The sequence below is a fragment of the Equus asinus genome, chromosome 16 (assembly GCF_041296235.1).
Source record: "Equus asinus isolate D_3611 breed Donkey chromosome 16, EquAss-T2T_v2, whole genome shotgun sequence".
Taxonomy (NCBI): Eukaryota; Metazoa; Chordata; class Mammalia; order Perissodactyla; family Equidae; genus Equus; species Equus asinus.
The window spans coordinates 43,821,597-43,847,983 of NC_091805.1; the positions used below are offsets into that span (position 1 = coordinate 43,821,597).

The 26,387-nt window shown below is 35.5% G+C and overlaps 1 protein-coding gene across 8 annotated transcripts in view; it reads left to right on the forward strand.

The window, feature by feature from the left end:
• RAP1A (RAP1A, member of RAS oncogene family) overlaps positions 1-26,387 on the forward strand; it is a 73,461-nt gene that overhangs the window by 18,362 nt on the left and 28,712 nt on the right. Inside the window, exon 1 of one of the 8 annotated variants that reach the window (XM_070487038.1) lies at positions 17,245-17,314. The exons of the other annotated variants lie outside the window; for them this stretch is intronic. The gene's annotated coding sequence lies outside the window, so the exon portion shown is untranslated. Of the gene's footprint in view, positions 1-17,244; positions 17,315-26,387 lie in introns of those variants that run through there. 8 annotated transcript variants of the gene reach the window in all.

The window sequence follows — 26,387 nt, forward strand, 5'->3', positions numbered from 1 at the left end:
TGAGAACTTTTAGTGCCTGGCAGTAACTCAGAACTCTGAAAGCACCTCTAAGTTGCAAAGTGAACAAACACACTGTTGAGCTGTGAGCTTTCTGGGAATACCGGAACCACAACATTTCTGTCAAATGTGCCTTTTAATCTTTGGTTTATTGATTGAAGTATCTTAGACATAATACTCTCTCCGCTATCTTTTATTCCCTTTGAAAGGAGATATATTGTCTCTCTCTTTTTCACATTTCTGGTAATGTACTTAATTTAGATATCTCATACCATGCTGTTTCTGCTTATTTTTGTAGTGTTCCTGTAGTTATGTATTGTCTTCAGAATTATTCATTTTTATGAGGTTTAGTGTCTGATAAAGTTAAAAGTAGATCAGATAGATACTGTGTTAGGTAACACTTTTGTGAAGCAGTGCTCGACTTTTTACAGAATCTTAATTTGATTAATGTTTTTGCTGGATCCAAGCAGATTTCTTTATGGGAAAACACTAAACATTGCAAAGGAATTATGCTTTGGTTTTCAAAGTAGAAATATTTTTAGTTTTTTTTTTTTTTTAAAAAGCACTAGTTTTTTCTGCAGCAATTTCTCTTTTAAATTTAAATGAAACTGCTCACACCATTACTAAAATCTTTAAATGTTGATTCTGGCCCTACTAACTGTGATACTGTCTGTGAACTAACTTTCTTTTTTAGGACACACTCTCGAGTGAGATTTTCAAATGCTCTTTGTGTTCTGGAAGAGTTAGTTTACCTTTGTACTGAAACATTTCTCCTGAGAGTACTGCGCTCGCCACTAGAATGAAGATGAATCACAATAAATGATATTCAATACATAGGCAGTTCAGACAAGACTTCTCAGTGTAGCCTCTCTTGCAGCTGAGTTGTCATCACAGCTAGCTTAGGCTCGTTACAGAAGGTCACCTTGCTGTGGGTCATGGTTCTACGTCCAGCAAAGTGAAAAACCGCATGTTTTCCCTCATGGCAGTAGTCTTTTTTTGCATGGTATGTTTAAAAAAATTAACATCTCAAATGTGATTTTGTCTCTTGAATTCTTTGGTGTAAGATTTAACTTAAACCACTCTGAATGCACATGAGGCTGGGTCCTTTACTCAGAATCACAGCAGCAAGCAGATGACAACCCCATGCTTGAGCCTTAACTCATTATCACTTCAGACCTCTGGCCAAGCTTGTGTGATGGCTTGGAGACTGCCCTGCCACTCCCGTTGCCCACTTCTTTGTTTTCTGAAGCCTGAAGCCATATCAGAAACTTCAGATTCATTTAAATGAATAGTCCATATAAGGAAGATTTTTGATTTTAACTAAATATTATGTGAGATTATAAATGATTATAAAAATTAGAATATGTGATAGACATTGTATTTGTAAAACTTCAAAATATTTCCATTTCATTATTTCTCATTGTTTAAAATATTTTCCCCTCACATAAATGATAAATTAGAACTAGTAAGGCTTTAATTAGTAATAGCCATCTGGTGGCAAAGATTCTTTAATAGGTGTGTTAGAGTGTACCTCTCCATTGCACACAGAAGGTGGGAGATTTTATATTTTGTGCTCTGACGAAAAGTAAACTGCTTTTCAGGAAAACCTTGAGTAATTTTTACTAGGTCTTTATATAATTATTTTCCTATTCAAAGTATAATTAAAGTAATCCTTGAACATCCTTTTAGTCACACTGTTTTTTAAAAATTCATTAATTTTTAATACATTATACAAAGAAATACATTATAAAAAGAAATACAAGTAATAACAACTACAGATCAAGGAAAAAATACAGATGAAGTAAAAATAGTAGTTATCAGTTTGCTATGTATCCCTACAGAAATTTCCTGTGTGAACATACAAACATGCATATATAGAAATACTTAGTTTTGTTTTCATACCTTTTTTTTTTTAAGTTTTCAGATGTAGAGGTGAGACATGAAGACTAGAAATGTTCTTTACTAGCATGCTGTGGTACTAAATAAAAATTTATTTAAAATTTAAAATTTATTTAAAATATTTATTTAAAAATGTGGTACTAAAAGAAAAAGACAAGTTTTGTCAAGTTCCCCCATCTCTACCCTTTCTCCTCCCCTCACCTGTACTCTTTTCTTTTAATCACTACTCTTCTTGAAAGGAGAGTAGTGTGATGGGTCTCAACCCTGGCTTGGTCATACATTAGAATTAACTGAGGAGCTTTGAGAAATATCCACAACCTGGCTTCACCATCCAGGGATTCTTATTTAATTGGTCTTGATGAGGCAAGACATGTGGGAGGAGAACATGCTTTATCTTAGCCTGCGTATAGAAGCTTGCCTGAGCTTCTGAGTTCACCTCTGGTTTGGGGGAAGTCAATGAGTGAACCCAAGGGGGCATATTCCTCAGTTTCCTGCCTTTAAGAAGGGAGATAAGCATAGGTCTTCATAATACCTCAAGTTCTCCAAGGAATGCATAGCCACCAACTTCCTCATTTATTCCAGTATTGGTTCACCTGCAGAGTTTGTAATACTTTATTTCTAAGGAAAATCAACATCATTTATGCAATGCAGATTAGATAGACAAGGAGATAAAGTGATAAAGCAGTATGGTGTTGTGGTTAACCACACAGATGCTAAAGCCAAACTGCCTGGGTTGTAATCCTGGTTCTGTTAATTTATGTCTATTAAGCTTAGGCAAGTTTGTTTTAGCCTCTCTGCCTCATCTATAAAATGGGGATAATAGTCTCCACCTCATAGGAATGTTGTGAGGCTTAAAAATATTAATACATGTAAAGTGCTCAAAACAGTATTTTATACATGGTAAGTACTCAATAAATAATAGTTACAATTAATTTATTCCCTTTCTTGTACCCTCTTTTCTAAAATTTCCTACCCTTTTCTTGCCCGTTCCTCCTGAAGATAAGTTAGTGCTTTCTCTGATAAACTAGAGTAGGGGTCAGCAAACGTTTTGCTGTAATGGGCCAGATAATAAATGTTTTAGGTGTTTATGGCCATATGGTCTCTGTTGCAATACTCAATTCTGCTTTTGTAGGGTAAAAGCAGCCATAGGCCATATGTAAACAAATGAGCATTGTCTGTGTCCCCTTTATTTATGGACACTGAAATTTGAATTTCATATAATTTTCATGTGTCACAAGGTATTTTTTCTTTGCATTTTTTTTAAAGATTGGCACCTGAGCTAACATCTCTTGCCAATCTTCTTTTTTTTTCCCTTCTTCTCCTGGAATCCCTTCAGTACATAGTTGTATTTTCTAGTTGTGAGGTCCTTCTGGTTGTGCACTTTTTTCCTTTTGATTTAAAAAATCATTTGGGAATGTAAAAACCATTCTTAGTTTACAGGTCACACAAAAATAGGCAGTGGACCAGATTTGGCCTGCAGGTCATAGTTTGCTGATCCCTTAACTCTAGAGTAAGGGAACCGGCACATTCTGACAGCTGTTTTAGACACTCTTTCTTTCTGAAGCATGCCTTCATTTTATTTCCCTGTACTTTGGAGGAATCTATAAAATTAGTTTTGTTGCCATCAGGTTTAGAATTCAAAAATTCTGCTCACAGCTTTCATCTTAAACTGTTAGCACATGTGTGAAACAGTGACCTCTCCTCAAACAGTGACATATATAACTGTATTTAGGGTTGTTTGGTTGCAAGCAACAGAAACAGACTTTGTCTTGTTCTCAGCACGAGTATATAGTAGGTGTTTGTATTAGTCAGGGTTCTCCAAAGAAACAGACCAGTAGGATGCACACGCACATGCACACACACACATTATACATTTACATTTTATATATAGATATATGTATGTGTGTACATTTATATATATATATATAGAGAGAGAGAGAGAGGGGTGCAGAATTTCTTCAGTGAAACCTCAGTTTTTTCCCTAAGGGCTTTCAGCTGATTGGATGAGCCCTCCCACGTTATTGATAATTTCCTTAACTTAAAGTCAACTGATTGTAGATGTTAACCACATTTACAAAATACCTTCACAGCAGCACCTAGATTAGTGTTTGTTTGAATAACTGGGTACTAAAGCCTAGCCAAGTTGACACATACAACTAACCATCACATAGTTTAGTAAATATTTTTCCAATGAAAGGATGAACAAATGGCTGAAATGGTTAAGAAGAAAAAAGATGTTTATTTGAAGGATGTTGAATAACAGAATTTAACAAATGAGCATGCAAGCCTCAGGAAGCCCCAAGAAGCACCAGGGCAGTTTGCAGGGATCAGGACCTAGGTAGCAGAAATACACAGTCTTTAGTATACCAGAGTCAGAATGAATCAGCTCTAACCATTTTCTCTCTTCACATCATTATGCTCAAGATTCAGCTTCTTAGGACATTCAGCCTGATTGACCTAGCTTGAATTTGGGTGAGATTTCTCCCTTGCCCGTGGAGGGTGGGACATCTTGATTGACATTCCCATCAAAACTTCATTAAGGGAGACAAGGCTTATTTCCCAATAGAGAGTCAGGATGCTTTTACCAAAAGAAGGAGGGAGGGATGCTAGACATGCAAAAGTAACAGATGTCCACTTCACCAACTCCTGGTAACTGCCCACGTGGAGGGACAGCTGGTGAGGCTGACATGGACCAGGGCCAGATCATGGAGAACTTTACACACCCTAATAATGAGCTTGGGCCTTATCTTCTAGAATAATAAACCTTTTTGAGGTCATAGACCCTGCTGAGAATTTGAGATTTTTGGACCAAATTTTGGGCCCTCCTCTTCTCTCCAGAAAATTATACTTTAAAAGAGGTTTGTTTTTATTTTGCATAGCAAACAATTTGTTTCAAGAGATTCTTGTACCTTCTAAAGTACATCCATGGTTGGTGGGAAGAAGGGCTAGTCTCTTAACCTAAAAGGTTAAGAACTCATAGGAAGAGGGTGGTATATGCTACTTAAGGATTTTAGACAGGGGAACCACAGTAGAGTTTCATCTTAACTAAGTCATTAAGTTGTATTGGAGGGTGGATTCGAGGGTTGTAAGTCTGGAGACTGAAAAACAATCGCAATATTCTATCTCCTTTCTTGGCTTCTGATATTTGCATTTTCTTGATTCTCCTTAATCTCTGATTTCTCTTAGAAGGATTTGGGTAAAAGATGATGAGAGCCTTCATTAACACAGTGGTAGTAGGGATGAAAAGGATAAACAATTTTAAGAAATATTTAGGAGAGAAAATTCACAAAACTAGCTTGGCTGTTGATTGTATATAGGGAACAGAGTCAGGTATGGTTTGTATTGCATGACAGAATTACAGAGGGAATTAGTAGAGGGAAAATGGAAGGGTTGCCCTTAAATGTGAGGAGGGACAACTTCATCCTCTGAGTAGGACTTGAGGAAAAAAGATGTTGGTGACTGGATTTGATAAATTTTTCAAAGAGGGGAAGGAAGGAGGGAAGAAGTGGAGCAAAGATTGGTAAAAGGATTGATGTGTAGTACTGAGGGCCCACGTGAAGTTTCAGACTAGGAATTTGTAGTCGTGACGTTAGTTGCTTAGTGGTATTTTCTCCAGCAGTGGAGAAAGGTTTTAAGATTCATTCATGGTTGATGTATTCTGGCTGATTTAGAGGGAAACACAGGAATACGTGGAGTAGAAGGGGCTAGCAAAGAATAATTCAAAGATGGTAATGATAAAGAGCAAAATTTATAGAGTCCTTATTCTGTCCTAGACATATTTACAAGTGTTCTTTAAAAATACTGACTCATTTACTCAACCCTGTGAAGTAGGCACTATTATCCCCATGATGAAACTGAGGCACAGAGGGGTTAAGAGATTGCCTATCATTACTGAGTAAGTAAGTGGCAGAGCTGGACTTCAAACCCAGGAAGTTAGGTTTCAAAGTCTATGTTTAGCTACTAAGCTACACTGACGATTACCGTTGGAGCCGGAGTTTAGGAGGGAAAGAGAGGAAATGATAAGCTGGGAGGCGATGAAGGGATCAAAGTATGTGAAGTTTCAATGAAGTGGGAAACCTGTGCTGTGGGATTTTCCTCAAATTACACACACACACACGGCCAGGTATTGAAAAAAAGGAAATTAATTTAGACTATTACTAATAGTTCTTAATGATCAGGAACTTTTTTCATGAGTCCTATTAGGACTGTACAATTCTTTTGCTCCATTTTCGTGTGTTGATCCTAAAGTATTCTTGTAAAAGTGAACCTTTCTGTTTCCTTTTGTATGTTCCACCATCCTAGTTGTGACGGAACCCCTAGTAAACGACCAGATTTTTCCTACTCTTTCTCTTTTCTCTCATAACATATTAATTTGGCAAGCTGTTTCATTTTAGTGTGTTTGTATCCACTAGTAGCCTTCTGCCCATGTAGTCAGGGGTCCTTGCTGGTTAGAGCTAGAGATGTTATGTAATTTGGAGAGACAGCATGTGTCTCTATCTTTAGTTCTCCATCAGATTTCCCTTTCTTTCCTTTTTTTTTAAACTTGGTGCCCAATTTGTAGATAAATTTCAGCAAATGCAGACTAAGAGAATAAAAAATGAGTGCATCTCTCAGAGTGGAGCCACCTTCTCAACACAGAATTAGCTTGCTTTTCAGAAAATGTTTGGCTTTTTCCAACAGTTTTTGTTACCCAGTGGCTATACGATTGATAAATTAATCAAACTAACACTTTGAGAAAAGGAGTTATAGTATTTTTTTTTCATGTTAAATTTGGGTAACTGGTTTTATTTTCCTTTAGCTACTGTTGCCTCATATCCTTGGTAGATAAACATAATAGGTATTTGTGATATTAGGGACCAGTATAATATTCTTTTTCTGTATTAATCTAGATATCAAGGTCGGTTTGAGTTTGCTGTGCTCAGTATGCCTTATGGATTGATTTGGGCTAATATTTCAATTATTTGGTCCTGTCCAGTTAACGGCATTGCTAGAAACGGGGCTGTAGACCGAATACATGTTAAGATTATAGCTTCTAGAAAATATAATCATAGCTGTTTAATTGTAGTATCTCACTTTGACTCTTAGGGCTTTAGTAATACTTAAGGTATCTGTTGTATTCAGGTGGTTTTTGATTTCACTGTAAATACTTTTTCCGAGTTAACAAGCTTAGTCCAAATCTAGGCCTCAAAGTAAGCTGTTGGTATGGTTGTAGAGAATTTTAATACTTATTTCTTATTGATTGATGTCTTTTAACTAATGTGGAGTTATTTAAATTGGTAAATCGTTTGTTATACTATAACAGCAAAAGATTGTGGCAATTAATTTTTGAAGAACCTTGAGAATTATGTGAGTCCAAAAGTGTTAGACTCAAGTACAGTGTTAAGAGTGATAATTTCGTCATTTGTTTGTATGTAGCATTTTCAAATTTCACAATTTGTTTATGCTATTGCTGTGTTACTTCATACACGCCAAAGGATTAAGATGGGTAAACCCATCTTAGTGAGAAATTTCTCCTTATCAGTGTGAATGTGTGTGAATGTTGTAGATAACAGTATCAGTCTTTTAGTCTGCACTGTATTGCGAATTCTACTCTTCAGTGAAAATAACTGGTATACTTGGTGTCTAGAACTAATTCTACATGGAAAGCCCTCTGTAATCATTTTATTTTCAAATGTTTTATAACACAGTCACTGCTCAACTGTGATATAGTTTCCATTTATTTGTCTTTTGTGTGTATGGTTGCTTAGAAGTTTTATCATACATCCTGGGAATATTTCTTTCTTGACAGTTTAAAGATTGTTCCCATATTCCCCCATTTTATTTTTGTAATTTTAATTATTTTATTAAATGTTATTTCTTTGTAGCCCTTTTAGTATCTGTAAATGTTTTCATGTTTGTGACCCTTGGTCACTTCCCTTCAACATATTGATGTCAAATTCAAGATTTTGAGGTTTTCCTCTCATACCATATTGTTTAGATAAAAGAAAGATACAATTCATTCAGACATAACTTTAAAAAAAATAGAGTTAGATACTGTTATTAAAAAACTATTTTCCAGAATTAATATTCTTTCTAGTCAGAATTTTTCCAGCAGAAATGCTGTACTCAAAAGTAATTCTCATAGTTAAAAGTATTTTAAAGCTTTGATCAGAATTGCATTTTCAAAGAGACTCTTATAATATGTTGGTTTCTGCACATATGCAACCTCATTATGTATAGACCTTGTACTGATGTATATAATAAGTAAAAGTGGGAGTAGGAAAAGTGGAATTGGTGGGGTCAGGTCCTGTGGCCAAGCAGTTAAGTTTGTGCACTCTGCTTCAGTGGCCCAGGGTTCCCTGGTTCTGATCCTGGGCGCAGACCTACACACTGCTCATCAGGCCTTGCTGTGGTGACATCCCACATAGAAGAACTAGAAGGACTTACAACTAGGATATACAGCTATGTACTGGGGCTTTAGGGAGGGGAAAAAAAAGAGGAAGATTGGCAACAGATGTTAGCTCAGGACCAATCTTCCTCACCAAAAAAATCATACTTTAAAAAAGGAAAAGAAAAGAAAGGTGGAAGTGGGATTAGTTGTTTATGTTGATGAAAGTGGGTGGACCTGGATGATTACAAATATTTCCTGGTTATTATTTCTGCCAACAAACAGTATTTCAAGTGTTTAATGTACTCCTACTCTGCAGCAAGTACTCTAGCACATTTTCAACCACAGTGACTGTAGACTTAAAGTCATTGGAATGGGCTTTCCTTAAAATAATTCATCCACTGTGAACAAAGAAACCTACTGAAACAAGGCTTAATTTTGAACTTAAAAAAATTAGAAGCCAGTATTAGAATGAGTGTATGTAGGATATGTTATCTCAGCCCTTCATCTGTTACCCTATTTTGTTTATGTGGTCTTCTGGTCATTAACTACTTTTTATCAGTTTCCTAGTAGTTGAATATGGAAAGAAAATGAGATGAAACACACATCTGGAAAATTTGCCCTTTTCTTGGATTTTGTTTTTGTTTTGCTTTGACTATAGAAAATGAAGTCTGATAAACACAATTTAGGAAGACAGAATAGAGTTTAAGAATAGGTTAAGAATGTGGGCACTGCAGTCAATATAGGCAACGTGCCTATATTCTGATCCAGCTATGCAAATTACTATCTGTGACCTGTGGTTAAATAGTTTTCTTAGACTCACTTTCTTTAGCTATAAAATATGAATGATAATAATACTCCTGCCTTATGGTCATTAAAACCAAATGGTATGGTCCGTATAAAATGCCTAGCACAGAACATTAGATATTATCGTTGCTTTATTATCCCTTCTTTTCTGTACGTCAGAACTTTGCTGCTGATTCTGACTTTATTTTTGAAGTTACGGTTTGGTTTCCATTGAATTTTTAGCAGGCAGTTTAGTGTTTAAAAGAATATTTAGTACATTATTCCTTTAGCTAGAATAAGCTAACGATGCAAAAGAATGAATGTTGTCTTAGATTCTTAAGACTTGAGGAACCTGTCTGAATGCTTTTACGCACTTGATTAACCTTTATGCCATTCAGAATATGAGACCAGTTTGTGCTGGTGGCCATTCCTCTGTTAGAAAGCCTCAAAAAAGAATCACTGGAGTGTTCATTGATGTCATTAGGACTATTAGGAAAAATATTTGTTCTAACTATGAAGAACCAGAGAACTCTTGTTTATGCTTATTTTAACAGTGAAAACTTGGTTTTGGTTTAGAATTCTTCTAACAGTATATGAGTAATATTATTTGTAGAATGCTTTTTGAAAACTTCTATAAACTTTGTCTCATTTGATCTTCACAATTCTGTGAAAAAGGTAGGACACTTGGAATCATTCCTACTTTTAAAGATGAGAAATCTGGGCTTTGAAGAAGTTCAGTGACTTGCCCAGAGATAAATAGCTAGTTATGCCTGCTATCTCTTATGTTACTTTTCATTCTACTGTATCAGAGCTTCTATGTAGAATCAATTCCCCCTATCTGATCAACCTATAATTTCCAGGATGCAAAACGCAAATTTTTGAAATTACAGGCTTTTCATATTTGTCAGAAGTAAGTACCTTTTGTTTGATTTTTTTTTCAAGTTAGAGGAACAGATAATCAAGGTCTGCTATGGTATATTACTCTTAATTTTAATCTTATTTGTAGCTTTAGAAATACTTGATTCAGAAGTATGTCCTTAAAATTCGTTTGGTGCTAAAAAGTTATTTTAATAAGTTAATTGACTCTAAATATAATTTTGATTTAAAGGCCATTATGGAAAAATTTTTCCTCTGATTCTTACGATATTCATAGTCAAACTGCCCCATTTCAAAAGAAAAATGACTTGACATTTAGCAGTCATTTAAAAAACTAGTATGCTTTATTTGCATTGTGTAAATACCTGTGGGAAGTTACATATATTTTTTTTAATTTGGGACTTTTTTTGTGCAAAAAGTTCAGTTCAAGTATTTTTAAAATCTCTACTCTTGTATTCATGAGCTCTGTGCTAGTCGCTGTGAAGGAATACAAAATAGTCCTTACCTTGCTTTCAATAAAGTTGACATTGATAGAGACGGCAAAGCTAGTTATGAGACAATCACACTAGAGGTTGCCAAACTACAGTCTAAGGTCTGTTTTTGTACTGCTCTCAAGCTAACAGTGGCTTTTGCTTTTGTTGTTTAAAAAACAAACAAACAAAAAATAGAGGAAGATATGTAACAGGCCATGTGTGCCCCACAAAGCATAAAATATTTACTCTCTGGCTCTTTGTAGAAAAAGTTTGAGAGGAGGAATTATAGAAATATGTATCACATAACACGTACCAGAGACATTAGGGAAGGCAGATTGAAACCAAAATGAGATACTCTTTCACACCCATGAGGATAACTGTATTCAAAAATGGACAATAAGAAGTGTTGGCAAGGATGTGGAGAGATTGGAACTCTCATACATTGCTGGTGGGAATGTAAAATGGTGTAGCTGCTGTAGAAAATATTTTGGCAGTTCCTCAAAAAGTTAAACATAGAGTTGCCATGTGACCCAGTAATTCCACTCCTACGTATATACCCAAGGGAAAACATATTTTCACATAAAAACTTGTACATTATGTTCATAACAATGTCCATCAATGATGAATGGATAAACAAAATGTGGTGTAGCCATACAATGGAATATTATTCAGCCATAAAAAGAAATGAAGAACTGATACATGGTACAACATGGATGTACCTTGAAAAACATTATTGTAAGTGAAAAGAAGCCAGACACAAAAGGTCACATACTCTATTATTCCATTTATAGAAATGTCTAGAATAGTCAAATCCATAGAGATAGAAAATAGATTAGTGTTTGCCAGAGGACAGGGAAGGGCGAATTGGGGAATGACTGCTGATGGTATGGAGTTTCTTTTTAGGGGAATGAAAATGTTCTGGGAATTAGATAGTGGTGATGGTTGTACAGCCTTGTGAATATAATTTAAACCATTGAACTGTACACTTTAAAATGATGAATTTTATGGTATTTGAATTATGTCTCAACAGAAGAAAATATAACCAGAGACTAAGTCGTTTTTATGAAAGAAGTAATGAGAGGTCAGGTAAAGAAGAGACCAGAGGCATGAATGTAGCTTTGAAGTTGGGACTTGAAATGTACCACCGAAGGACATGAAGGATTTGGATAGAAAAGGAAGTGGGTATGGCACTGCAGATCTTAGGAAGGCGTATAAACCAAGATAGTGGTGTTTGACAGAAGAGGAAGAAGTGGGAAGACATAAGAGGAAGAAAGACGAGCTGAGTCTCTTTTTTTCATGGGGCTTCTAAACTGGCATATTTAACTGATTTGGCCTGCGAAGGATCATGTTTTGCACTATCATTTTCATGAAATATGTTGTATATTATTCTAGCCTAAGGCAGGAATTTTTTATTCCAGCCAGGAAGCAGAAGCCTTAAGGGCTGTCTGCCACAGTACTTTTAACAGTTACTATAAGGATTCTAGTTCTCAGTAGTATATGTTTTGAGGAATTTCTTACCATATTTTTTATTTTGTTTTCTTTTTAACCAATTTTAACTCATACAAAGTATCTGATTTTTTTGTTTTCATTTAGAACAAAAATGCTTAATAATACTGTTTTATACTTGCCACTGTATATAGTTCTTTCATGTGTATTGCCTCATTTAATCCTCTTTCCATACCTGTGAGATAGTTGGTATCGTTCTCATTTTAAAGATGAAAGAGGCCATATAATAGAGTGACTTGGAGCCAGGGTCGGAGCCCTGGAGGTGGGAGGCCTGGGTTCAAATCCTGGTTTTTCCATTTACTAATTGTGTGTGAGTTTTTTAACCTCTCTAGGTTATATGTGTGTAAAGTGATGATTATGATATCATAGAATTGTATTTAAATTAGTTCACAAAGGTAAAATTCTTAGAATCATGCTGGGCACATAGTAAGCCCTCAATAAGTGCTGTGTTGTTAGATCATGAGAATTGAGTAAGGTTAAAAAGTTCAGTCTTCTAGCTGATATTTGGTAGAGCCAGCACTCAGTTACAGGTGTTCTGAAGCCAAGTCCTGTTTTCTTTTGCTTTTACCAGATTTTATTATATGCTTATTTATTTATTTAGTGGGTATACCTTTATAAAATTTCATTTAAGTGGAGACCAGACAATAAATCAGATATTAACAGAATAAGAGACCTTCTAACTTCCTTACAACAGAACTTTTATTCCTAAACTCACTCTTTTCCTTTAATCCACCGATAGCCAATCCTTAGCAGTTTACAAACCGAATTATCAACTATGAAGGGAAAAATGACAAAGGAGAACATAGATTTAACATAATTAACAAAAATTAATTTATGGTAAACAATTAAAAGCAGATAACACCTGGGGGGAAAACCTGGAATAATGAAAAGAGTAGTTGTCCTTAATAAACAATAAGAACAGATTGATTGACAGGAAAAACAATTTATTTCAAAGGCAAATGACAAAAGAATTAGGCAGTTTACAGAAGAAAAAAGATGTGACTGATAAATATTTGAAAAACAGTTTAACCTCACCAGTTAATCAGAAATTTAAATGAAAGGATAATACAGTTTTGGTGATAACAGTTGGCAAAATAAGAACATTTAAGTTGAAATAAGAAAATTTAAGTTGAAACTGTGCTCCTAGGGATATGGTGAAATGAGATTCACATACTCCTGATGGAAATGTCAGTTGGTAAAACTATCATTCTCCACGAAGAAACTTAAAAATGTTCTTAACCTTTGATCTAGTAATGATTCATCTGAGACTGTAACCCAAAGAAAAAGATGACTATAAAAATTTATGTACAAAGATTCATTATAGCATTATCTATAATAATAGAGAACATTTGAACATATCTAGCAAAAAGGATAGATATTGTACATTTATTGAAATACTTGTTAAAGAGTTTCATTAAAAATTTTAATGACCTGGGGAAAAGATGATGAGATAATGTTTGGAGGGGGGAAAAAAGCAAGATTCAGAATTGCAACACTATAACCTCTAGGGTCAAGTGGTAAAGCTAGTCTTGAGAATAGTTCATTCTATTGGACCAGTATCTCTTAATGTTTGATGTATGTACTGAACTCGACTGTAAAAATAAAATAAACAAAACCCCTCTTGAACCCAAATCCTCTTTTCCTTGTAGTGCTGAGCACCCCATTTCTCTATTCTTTAAGCAAAGTCCTCAGAAAGATTTTCTATAATGCTATTTCCAATTTTCTAACCTTCTAGTCTTTCCTGAACCTGATCAGGCTTTTGTCCCTACGTTATCCAACTGAAATAGCTCAAGTCTCCAGTGACCTCCAGTGGTCATTTCTCAGGCCTCATCTCACTTGACTTGCCAGTAGCATTTAACACTTGATCACTTCCTATTCTCTGAAATATTTTCTTCTCTTCCTTCTAAGAAACTGCACATGTGGTTTTCTCCACCTCCCTGGCTGCTGCTACTTTTCCTTCTTTGCTGGCTTCTCTACTAGCTATGATTTTTTTTAAGTTAATATGGTAAATTATATTAATTTTTTTAAAGTTCTAGTAACATAGACATAACTTAAAATTTACTCTTGTGACCGTTTATAATTGTACAGTTCAGTGGCATTAAGTACATTCACATCTTTGTGAAACTGTTACCACTATCCATCTCCAGAATTTTTTCATCTTTCCAAATTGAAACTCTGTGCCTATTAAATACTAACTCACCATTCCTCCCTCCCCCCAGGTCCTGGCAATCACCATTCTACTTTCTGTCTATGAATTTGACTATTGAGTACTCTAGGTTACTTCATATATGTGGAATCATACAGTATTTGTCCTTTTGTGACTGGCATATTTCACCAGATGTAATGTTCTCAGGGTTTGTTCGTGTTGTAGCATGTGTCAGAATTTCCTCCCTTTTTGAAGCTGAATAATATTTCATTGTGTGAATATACCACATTTTGTTTATCCATTCACCTGTTGATGGACACTTGGGTTGCCTTCACTTTTGGCCTATTGTGAATAATGCTGCTGTGAACATGGATGTACTATAAATATCTGTTTGAGTCCCTGCTTTCAGTTCTCTTGGATACGTATGCAGAAGTGGAATTGGTGGATCATACGGTAATTTTATTTTTAATAATTTTTTGAGAAGCCATCATACTGTTTTTCATAGTGTCTGCACCATTTTACATTCCCACCTGCGGTGCACCAGGCTTCCAGTTTCTCATCCTTGCCAACATTTGTTATTTTCTTGCTTTTTGTTTGTAGCCATCCTAATGGATATGAAGTGGTATCTCATTGTGGTTTTTATTTGTATTTTCCTAATGATTAGTAATGTGGAGCATCTTTTCATATGCTTATTGGTCATTTGTATATCTTTGGAGAAATATCTATTCAAGTCCAAGTCCTGTGCCCTTTTTTTTTTTTTTTGGCTGAGGAAGATTCACCCTGAGCTAACATCTGTGCCAGTCTTCCTCTATTTTGTGTTTGGGTTGCCACTGGAGCATGGCTGCCAATGAATGATGTAGGTCTGCTATTGGGAACCAAACCCAGGCTACCAAAGCAGAGCATGCTGAACTTAACCACTAGGCCATAGGGCCAACCCCTTTCCCCATTTTTTAATTGGGTTGCTTGGTTTTTTTGTTGTTGAGTTGTAGGAGTTCTTTATATATTTTGGATATTAACACTTTATCAGATATATGATTTGAAAATATTTTCTCCCATTCCTTCAGTTGACATTTTACACTATTGGTTTTGTCCTTTGATGCACAGAAGTTTAAAATTTTGATGTAGTCCAATTTATCTATCTTTTTCTTTTGTTGCCTGTGTTTTTGATGTCATATACAAGAAATCATTGCCAAATCCAATGTCACGAAGCTTTCCGCTATGTTTTCTTCTGAGAGTTTTGTATTTTAGCTCGTGTATTTAGGTCTTTGATCCATTTTGATTTAATTTTTTTGTATGGTGTTAGGTAAGGATCCGACTTACTTCTTTTGCGTGTGAGTATCCAGTTTTCCCAGCACCATTTGTTGAAAAGACTGTCCTTTCCTCATTGAATGGTCTTGGCACCCTTGTCGAAAATTATTTGACCATTTATATAAGGGTTTATTTTTGGGCTCTATCTTCTGCAAATTTTGGTATATTGTGTTTTCATTTTTATCCTGTTCAAAATACTGATTTTCCTTTTGATTTCTTATTTGAATCATGCTTTATTTAGAGCTATGTTATTTAATTTCCAGATATTTGGAGATTTTCTTTTTTCTTTTTCTTTCTTTTTTTTTTTTTTTTACTGAGAAAGATTTGTCCTGAACTAATGTTGTTCCGAATCTTCTTCTTTTTGTATGTGAGCCACTGCCACAGCATGGCCACTGACAGACAAGTGGTGTAGGTCCGAGCCTGGGAACCAAACCTGGGCTGCTGAAGTGGAGTGCACCTATCTTAACTACTAGGCCACCAGGGCTGCCTCTGGAGGTTTTCTTGATGTCTGTTATCAATTTCTAATTTAATTCCATTGTGGTCAGAAAACATACTTTGTATGATTTGAATTCATTTCAATTTATTGAGACTTATTTTATAGTCTAGATTATGGTCTGTCTTGGTGAATGCTCTATATGTGCCTGAAAATAATGTTTATTTTGTGGTTGCTGGATGAAGTATTCTGTAGATATTGACTAGATCCAATTGATTGATGGTATTGTTGAGTTCAACCATGTCCTTACTGATTTTCTGCCTGCTGGATCTGTCAATTACTGATAAAGGGGGTTGCAGTCCCCAGCTATACTGGTGGATTCATCTATTTCTCCTTCCTGTTCTATCAGTTTTTGCCTCATGTATTTTGATGGTCTGTTGTTAGGCACATACATGTTAAGGGTTGTTATGTCTTCTTAGAGAATTGACCCCTTTATCATTATGTAATGGCCTGCTTTATCCCTGATAATTTTTCCTTCCTCTGAAGTCTGCTTTGTCTGAAATTGATTGAGCTGCTACAGCTTTCTTTTGATTAGTGTTAGCATAGTATATCTTTCTCCATCCCTTTACTTTTAATCTATCTTTGTGTTTATATTCAAAGTGGGTTTCTTGTAGACAAGATATCATTGAATCTTTTTTTCGATCCACTCTGACAGCCTCTGTCTTTTAATTGATGTATTTAGACCATTGATGTTTAAAGTGGTTTTTTTATATAGTTGGATTAATATCTACTACCGTATGTGTTATTTTCTATTCATTGCCCGTGTTCTGTGTTTCTTTTGTCTTTTACTTTTTTCCTGCTTCCTTCTGGTTTTAATTGAGCATTTTATATGATTTCATTTTTCTCCTCTCTTACCATATTAACTATACTACTACTTACTTTCTTTTTTTCTTTGGTGAGGAGGATTACCCCTGAGCTAATGTCTGTTGCCAGTCTTCCTCCACTTTATATGTGGGTTGCTGCCACAGCATGGCTGACAAGTGATGTAGGTCAGCACCTGGGATCCAAACCCACAAACTGAGGCTGTCAAAGCAGAGTGCACTGAACCTTAACCACTACACTATGGGGCCAGCTCTATACTTCTGGGTTTTTTTTTTTAATAATTAACCTTTAAATTTGAAATATGCATTTTTAATTAATCCAAGTCCACTTTGTTATAACAGTATATCACTTCAAAGGTGATATAAGTACCTAGAGTACCCAATTCCTCCCACCAATCCATTATAACATTGCTCTCATTCATTTCACTTATCCAATAGTATATTGTTGCTGTTGTTTTGAACAAACTGTTATCTGTTAGGTCAATTAAGGATAAGAAAAACAAAAGATTTTATTTTACCTTCATATATTTATCTTTAGGTTCAAGTTTCTTTTAACATTTCTTGCAGGGCAGGTCTACTGGCAAAAGATTCCCTGAATTTTTGTTTGCGTGAGGACGTCTATTTTCTTCTTCATTTTGAAGGGTAATTTCACTGGATACGTAATTGTAGCTTGATGGACTTTTTTCCTCCAACACTTTAAATATTTCACTTGGCTCTCTTTATGCTGCTGTAATTTCTGAAGAGAAGTCTAATGTAATTTTCGTCTTTGCTCCTATATAAGTAAGGTATTTTTCTCTTTCTGACTTTTTTCACCACATTCTCTTTGTCTTTGATTTTCTGCAGTTTAGATATATGCCTAGGTGTAGATGTTTTGGTATTTTTCCTGCTTGATGTTCTCTGAACATTCTGGGATCTGTGGTTTGGTATCTATCATCTGTTCATTATTTAGCAGTCTCTTTTTCTCCCAACTCCTCACTCCTTTTAGCTCTGTCTACTAAATACATCTGGAAGATAACTAACTCTTACCACTTCCACTGCTACTACTTTGGTCCATGTTACCATTTCTTGGGTTGTTTTATTTGCCTTCAAATAGTTCTCCCTACCTCTGCCCTTGATTTCCTCCTTCCTTTCGCCACATAACAGCTAAAGAGATCTGTTTAAAATTTTAGTGGCAACTTGTCATCCTTTGCTCAACACCATCCAGTGACTTTCCATCTCATGCTAAGTAAAAGCCAAAGGTCTTACCATGGCCTTTAAGCTTGTATTTAGCTGTGTGTTTCATCTCTTACCTTATCTCCTTCTAATCACCTCCTCATTGTCATCCAGTTAGGGTGCCCTCCTTTCTCTTTAAAGAAGTCACTGGGCATTTCAAGTCTTTTCCGTTTTCCTCAGATGTCTACATAATTCTGTTCTCTAACTTCTCATTGCCTTTAGGTCTTTGCTTAAATATCTGTTTTTTCAAACTACAAATCTCCATGCCCTGTGAACTCCCTATCCCCCTTTCCTGCTTTACCAAAACACTTTACCAGCTGACCTGTGTCTTTGGCAGGAGAGAGCGTGACATATTAGAGAAAATGAAAAAAAAGCCAGTTTGGCTGGAGCATGGAGAATGAGAGGGAGCACATTGTAAGATGAAGCTGGAGTGGCAGTTAAGGACCAAACTATGCCGACCCTTGTAGGCCATGTTAACATTTTTGGTCTTGATCCTTAAAGGTAGTGGAAAACCAATGAAGTGTCTTGAGGGATTTGGGAGGAGTGTCACTAACATGCTTAAATTTGTATTTTTATAAAGATCATTCTGGCTTCATTGTGGAAAAAATATTGGAGGGGGGAAAATTAGATGTAGGGAGACCAGATGAGAGGCTGCTGCAGTGATCCAGGTATAAGCTGATGATAGCTTAGTCTACTAGGGTTGATGGCCATAAAAAAAAGAATGTTTAGACTGTTAGATTGCTATGAAGAAAACCATTTATAAAACGTATGTGGTCAGCAATTCATAACTCCTAATGGCCAGATTAAGATCTCGCATTTACAGAATCTCCGTTTGGTTCTATTATGAGAAAATAGAATCTCTCACCCAATGTAATTCTTCAAAATAAGTCTTAGAAATTCTACAAATCAATAGCCACGTATCTTTTTTGTGTTTTTCTTAGCATTAGGCACAAAATCAAAGATCCCTAGTTAAGTTAATTGTTCTTATTTAGTGGCCAATTTCTAGACCCGATCAAATTAATTCACCTCTCATGAAAGCAAGGCTTTAAATAATTTTCATGCTGTGTTTTTTTCCTACTTCCTCTCATCTCAAACAGTAAGAAGTTGATTAGGGCTAAGATTGTCCTCAACAGGATTTTTTAAAGACAAAGGTGTCTGTGCCTATGTTATTTCTTGTCACAAAGCCAATAACCTCTGGCAACAGGAACCTGTGTGGAACTTCAGAGTTTATGAGAATTGGAAACTCATGACGCTCTGGCCATGCTAAGATAGATATGAAGTTCTTAAAGCAAACAGACTAAAAAGCTAGGACCCTAACAGTTTTCTGATGTGGCAATGTTTTCGTCAAATCAAAAAATTGATCCTCTATATGTTTTCACTTTAGGAAGGAAAAAACATTTAACTTCTCCCAGGTTTTAGGCATTTTATATTACCTAAAATGTTATATTGTTTAATTATCAGAAACCAGTGAGGTATCTTAATCCAGCTTTGTTTTGTTAATAAGGAAATTAAATAGTAATTAGGGCAGATAACTTGTCCAGGTTCACACAGTTAATAGAGCTTGGTTTTGGATCCAAATGTGGCGGCAGAAAGAGCGTTCCTTTCAATCAGGCGTTGTTAATTTGGGTTCCTTGGTATCCATTTCCCTGTGTGTTTATAGTTTTCAGAGAACTGCAGATCCTTCAATTCAGTAAGGTTCAGAATCAAATTTTATTATACTGCCTCCTGATTTGGGATTCCTAATTTGACAGTGCTATCCACTCTTGTCTTACGTTACCTTTCCACATTTCTTCTCAAAATACCAGTAACACACTTGTTACAGTAGTAAAGCAATGATAATAGTGGTAACTTTTTAGTGGATAATATTTGCCAGGCACTGTGCTAAGTGCTACACATACATGCATTATCTCATCAGTGTTGCTGAACTATGTCCCTTGCTTTAATTAACTCTTTTCTTTTTTTTTAAGATTGGCACCTGAGCTAACATCTCTTGCCAATCTTTCGTTTTCTTCTTCTTCTCCCCAAAGTCCCCCAGTCCGTAGCTGTGTATTCTAGTTGTAGGTCCCTCTGGTTGTGCTGTGTGGGATGCTACCCCAGCATAGCTTGATGAGTGGTGCTATGTCCACACCCAGGATCTGAACTGGCAAAACCCTGGGCCACCTAAGCAGAGCACGCAAACTTAAACCACTGGGCCATGGGGCCAGCCGCTAATTAACCTTCCTTCTCTCTCAAATCCCAGCCCCATTCCTTGCCCTCCTAACTGGTCTTGCTCCAGTTTCTCATTCCTTTTTTCTAACCTACACAATTCTCTTTGAGCTTTTTTTTCTGCCCACCACTTCCCCCCCCACCGCCCCCCCCCTGCAATTCTCTGCTCAAAAACCTTAGGTAGCTTTTGCCTCTGATAGGAAAGTTTCAAGTTCTTAGTATATCATGCAGGGACTTTGGCAGCTTGCTAGCCTCCTGTTTAAACCATATCTGTACTCATTCCTTTCTGTAAATGCTAAGCTGCCTAGACTTTTTAAAAATGGTTTTTTCAGTAGACTCTTCATTCTCTTGAATCTGTGCCTTTTTTCATGAAATTACATGTCTATGTAATATTCCATCCACTCCCACCCCTTCCTCTGCCTGACCTTCAAGAAATATGTATAAGAGAAAAATCTCTCTTCTTTCCATGTTCCCTCATTCCTCAGTTTCCTTTCAAAAGTATTCTGTGTTTATCCTGTTTCTGTGTACATATATGAGTAGAGGCAAGTTAGCATGTTGGGTAAAGAGTGTGAACTCTGGAATCAGGCTGCGTGAATTTGAATTGTGGCTTCTCTTCCTTGATGTATGGCTTGGGCAAATTACTGGTACCTACCTCATAAGCTTTTTGTGAGGATTTCTTACAATGGTGCCTGGCACGTAGTAAGCCCTCAGTAAATGTAGGTTATTATTATTGCTGCGTTGTTGTTATATAGCAAAGCATAATACATTGAGAGAATGGCTTTTAAAATCAAGAGATGATAGGTTTAAATAGAGTCTCCTAGTTACTTTGTGCCTAAGTCATTTAATCCAGTTAAACTTTGTATGGTTTCCTCATCCTTATAATAGGGATAAGATATAGTTTTCTTTTTTTGCTTTTTGTTTTGTTTTGTTATGTTTTTTGGTGAGGAAGATTGGCCCTGAGTTAACATCCGTTGCCAGTCTTCTTCTGCTCTACATGTGGGACACCACCACAGCATGGCCTGATGAGTCATGTGTAGGTCCATGCCCAGGATCTGAACCTGTGAACCCCAGGCTGCTGAAGCTGAGTGCGCGAACTTAACCAGTACGCCACTGGCTGGCCCCTATAGTTTTGATTTTGATGAATTAAAAAATATAAAGGAAAGAACTTTGTAAATGACAAAATACCATTTAGTTTAATTGCTATCGGTCACATCATTTTATTTTCCCTTGCAGGAATGGTCACACCATTTCAACTAGTTATAAGAAGTGAAATAGTCTTTAAAGAATAAAGATTTCAGAGATTTAGTGACAGTTATGCCGTTTTTCTTTAGAAATTATTCCAAATTCATACTTTTTCATTAGCTATGGCTTGCTTTTATGTTAGTCTTAAATGAAAATTATGAAAATATAATTTATGTGGCAGTGCCATTAAGGGAACAATGTTAAAGTAAATACTTCTATTTATGGGAGTATACCTATCAAGATTCTAATACTGATATATTTAGCTATACTTGACATAACTAGTAAACCTAATTTAGTAAACCTTATCTTTTAAGGAAAACAAAATTTTTTTGTCAACCTAGAAATTATTAGTCACTGCCCCTAAAATTTTCTTCATGGTTTATAAATGTCTTATTTGCCTATGATGATAATAGTTGCTGAAGAATATTCATTTTACTAAGTATCTGGTAATACATGCAAAAAGCGGTCCCCTTTGATGCACTTTTTGATGATTTGCTACATTGCTAAAACAGGATAAGCATTCACTCTTTTTTCATAGCTCATGGACCCAAGAGCACATGTCATACCCAAAGGCATAGAGTAAGGGATATTTTTGGATACTGTCATATTCTCTCTTCTTCTGTTAATTAGATGCATTCCCAGTATTCAACATTTAGGAGGAAAAGTTGTAGTTAGAGGTTAGTGGTAGAGCAGGATTCTAGCCAGGCAGTATCGATCGATCCTTAAGTTCAGCTTTTAAACATTTCACTATGCTGCTTATAAGAAAGAGAATGAGACTATATACAATTACCAGTAGCTTTGACCAAAAAAAAAAAAAGGCACTTCTAGAAATGAACAATATAAATAAAAAAACTTAATAGATAGGTTTAAAAATAGATTAGACTACAGAATTAGTGAACCGAAAGATGACCTGAGAAATAAATTAACCAAAATAAGGGATGGAAAATATGTTAGAGAAGAAAAGAGAATTGGAAAATTCTGGCAGAAATTGCTAGTTTTTCTTGATTCCTTCCTCCCTCTAAGTAATGAATGTTTTAGTTGGATGCTTTGCTGCCCAGCTACAGCTTCCATTTAGTTGCCTTTCTGATAGTGAAGTTTGTGTGACAAAGTTTTGGCAATTTGGCTGCCAGTGGAAGTTACGTGTGAATAGGTTATAACCTTATAGGTTATGCCTTTAAGAGGAGAGGGATGTGTCCTTTCCTTCCTCTTTCTTCCTTTCCATGGACTGGAATGTGGACATGGCGGTGAACTATTTTAGGCTATGTGGAAGAGGGCAGTACTCTAAGGATGACAGAGCAGTGAGGTGTAAGAGCTTAGCTCTCTCAGACTGCTAAACTGCCACACCAGCCCTGGACTATCCCTTCCGACTGTTGTGTGAGAGAGGAAAAAAACTTGAATTTTTAAGTCACTGTAAGGTCTTTTATGACAGCAGTCTAGTCTACATCCTAACTAATGCAAGAAGAGCATGAAAAGATCAAATAGTTATCTAAGCAGAATCTAGATGTGAAGAAAAATCAAGTAGAGATAATAGGAGATTTATTGATTGAGAATTTCTAAAACTGCAAAAAGACAAATTCAAGAAGTCAAATAAATCCTAAGCAGGATAGATAAAAATCTAAACCTAAACAATTACTTCATAGTTAAAGTTTGCATGTTAAAATTTGCACACAGAGATAATAAAAATAGCCAAAGGGATAAGAAAGATTACTTTCTAAAGACCTGCAATTAGGCTGACTTATTGAAGGAAAAATTGAAACCAAAAGACAAGAGAATAATGACAGTGTTCTGAGAGTAAATAACTATTAAAGCTAGAATATCTTTCAGGAGTGTAGGTAACATAAAGTTTTCAGATAGATGAAAACTGAGAGATTTTACCACCAATAGAACATCACTAAGACAAATTTGAAAAGATATGCTTTAGGTAGAAGGAAAGTGATCCCTGATGAAGAGTGTGAGATATTAATTAGAAAAGAAGAAAGGCTGAAAATTAAAGAGCCAAACATTCAATCTAAATTAGAAAAAGAACATAAAAAAGCAAGGAAATAATAGACATAAAAGCAGAAATTAAGGAAATATAGACCAAACCTACAATGGAGCATCAACAAAGCCAAAGTTGACTCTTAGAAAAAGACTAATAAAATTAACAAACCTGGTAAGATTGATCGAAAGAGAGAGCAGGCATGAACAAACAATAAGAATGAAAACGATGCTAAAACTATAGATGCTACAGATTATAAGAGAGAGAAGAGTGTACTCTAACATTTTTGTTTAAGGAATAATTTCAAATGATAGATTATTGCATGTGTTGTCATAATAGTGTATTAAGCTTTTCAAGACCACTTGTCAAACTTGCCAAAAATTTTACTCTTGAATAATAAGTGGGTTGGATTAAATGTTTTAATCCTTTACTTGAATGTTAGGAGAATTTAAAGGGTGCAGTGAATGGGATAACTGTGTCAGTCATACTTTACTAAAGATTTTGATGAAGATTTATTTGGGGATAATTGATAGATGAAGTAGAAAAGTAGAATTTGTGTTAAAAGTAGAATTTGTGTTCCTTTTTAATATAAAGAAGCGAGGAAGTTTTATTTAGTAAGGAAATACAAGAACCTGAGAACTTGTGGAAACCTTGTGCTTTTAAACGTGGTTTTTTAAAACAGTGTTACTAATAAGCTTTTTATGCTGTACCGAAAAGTGATGGCACAATACTGAGAATGATCTATAATTTAATGTTTTGTCTTTTTAAAAACATATTGTCACCCGCCTTAGAGTACGTTTCACACCGTTTGACTGAATTAAACTGTGTGCTTAGAGAAGTCGCTGATTTCCTGGGGCGGGTTCCTTATTTTCTGGAGGATCAGTAGCAAATAGTAGTGTAGCACTTTGTGGATGGGCTTCAAGCACACTGTTCTAGACCAGTGTCTGCATAGGAAAAGAAAGTCCTAGGTATACAGATGTCTGCAAGCATAGAAAGCAGCTGGTACAGTCTACAGCAAGCTCCAGGCAGAATTAGGGTGTGAGAAGGGAATGAAATTGGTAGATTATTTGGCAAGTTTGGGTGGAAATTTATGTTGATAGATAATTCTGAAATAAACTTAAGTTATATGAAAAAGGAAAGACAATCTTAATATACTACTTTGCTATGTATTGTTTAAGAGAGCTAAAATACTAATCTACCATAATAATAATATCTAAAACTAAAAACCAAGAGATAGTAGTATAAATATCATATTTATAAATATGGAGGAAGACATTCAAAAAAACAGCTAGAAGTTTGAAGTAGCTGTTGTAGGTTAAGAGGATGTAGTGACTGCTCTTTTTTGTTATAAGCCTTTTAGAAATGCCTGCTAATAGTGCTAATTAGCATATATTACTTTCATTTTAAGAGAGACATTTAAGTAAGAATAAAGCTTTTGCAAAGGAGACCAGAATGGTTACACAATTTGAAATTTTATCGTTTGAAAAAGGAAATACTAGTGCTTATTTAAAAAGAGGATATTTGGAGCAGGGGGAATAACTGTCTTCAAATATTTGAAGGGGTATAGACTGGAAGAGGAATTCTCTATTCTGTTTAGCATCAAAGGGCAGAGGCCCAACAAGTGGCCACTACAGAGAAGCAAAGCAGTGTACAGAATGTTCTAACAATTAGGTTACCCAGAAATGGACTGTTTTGTGAGGGTATAGTTCAAAGGGGTAGGTGACCATATCTAGAGGCATTTTTAAAAAGTGATTTGCTACCAAGGAAACACTTACTGTGCTTGGGGTATTCTGCTGTTCAGTACTGACTTAGTATTTAAAACAAGAAAAGACAAAACCATCTATTCATATAACATATTATAAGATTTGCTACTTGTAAGTTAAGTATGTTATTTTCTAAGTCATATATTTGTCATCATAGACTTCATAAAATAAGCTTCTTTATTGCTTTTTTTCCTGCTTTTTCTCCCCAAATCCCCCCAGTACATAGTTGTATATTTTAGTTGTGGGTCCTTCTAGTTGTGGCCTGTGGGACACCACCTCAGCATAGCCTGATGAGTGATGCCATGTCCGTGCCCGGGATCCAAACTGGCGAAACCCTGGTCCACCAAAGGAGAGCGCGCGTACTTAACCACTCGGCCATGGGGCCGGCCCCAAAAATAAACTTTTATCATTTGTGGTTTGCATAACTAGGATTTAGGAGAATTTCTTTTTATTGTATTGAGACTACTGATCTGTTTTCTCTTATTCCTATTATTTTTGTTACCTTTCTTTCCTGTTGTTTATTTTTGATTTTCTAGCTCTGGTTGAATTGATAAGTTTTCTTTGCCCATTTTCCTTTAGTGATTTTTAAATTACATATAATCTAGTTGTTGACATTACATTTTTCACATGTTTAGATTATATTTTTTTTCATTGTGGAGAGAAAGAGAGATTCAGTATCTTTATCCTTTTGCAAGTAAGAGAAAAACTTTAACATGCCTTTACTTTCCTTCCTAACTCCTCCCAAACCAAAATGTTAAGATAATCATGGAGTTTTCAGATTTTTGAACATATTTTGCAGTGATAATTAGATTTTTAGCTATAATTTTCACTGATTTATTTGCTTGCCATGACTTCTTGTTTTTAAGCCTTTCTGCTTCTTCAGTCATTTTCCTTTAACTATTGGAGTACTAACTCCAGTAATTTTTGATATGTATTTTTATTATCGTTTAGTTCTAATTGTTTACTTCCCATCTTGATTTCTTCTTTGACCCGTGTTATTTAGAACTGTATTGTTTAGCTTACAGACATTTTGAGATTATATAGTTTTATTTTTGTTTTGATTTCTAGTTTAATTGCTTTATGGTTAGAATATACACTGTATGATTTCAGTCCTTTGCAATTTGTTGAGACCTGATTTATGGCCCAGCATGGTCTGTTCTAGTAAATGATCCATGTGTACTTGAAAAAACTGTGTAATCTGCAGTTGTTGGGTGTGGTGTTCTATGTATGTCTTTTGGGTTAAGTTGATTCATTACTTGGCGGTCTTCTGTATATCCTTACTGATTTTGTCTTCCTTTTCTATCAGTTACTGAGA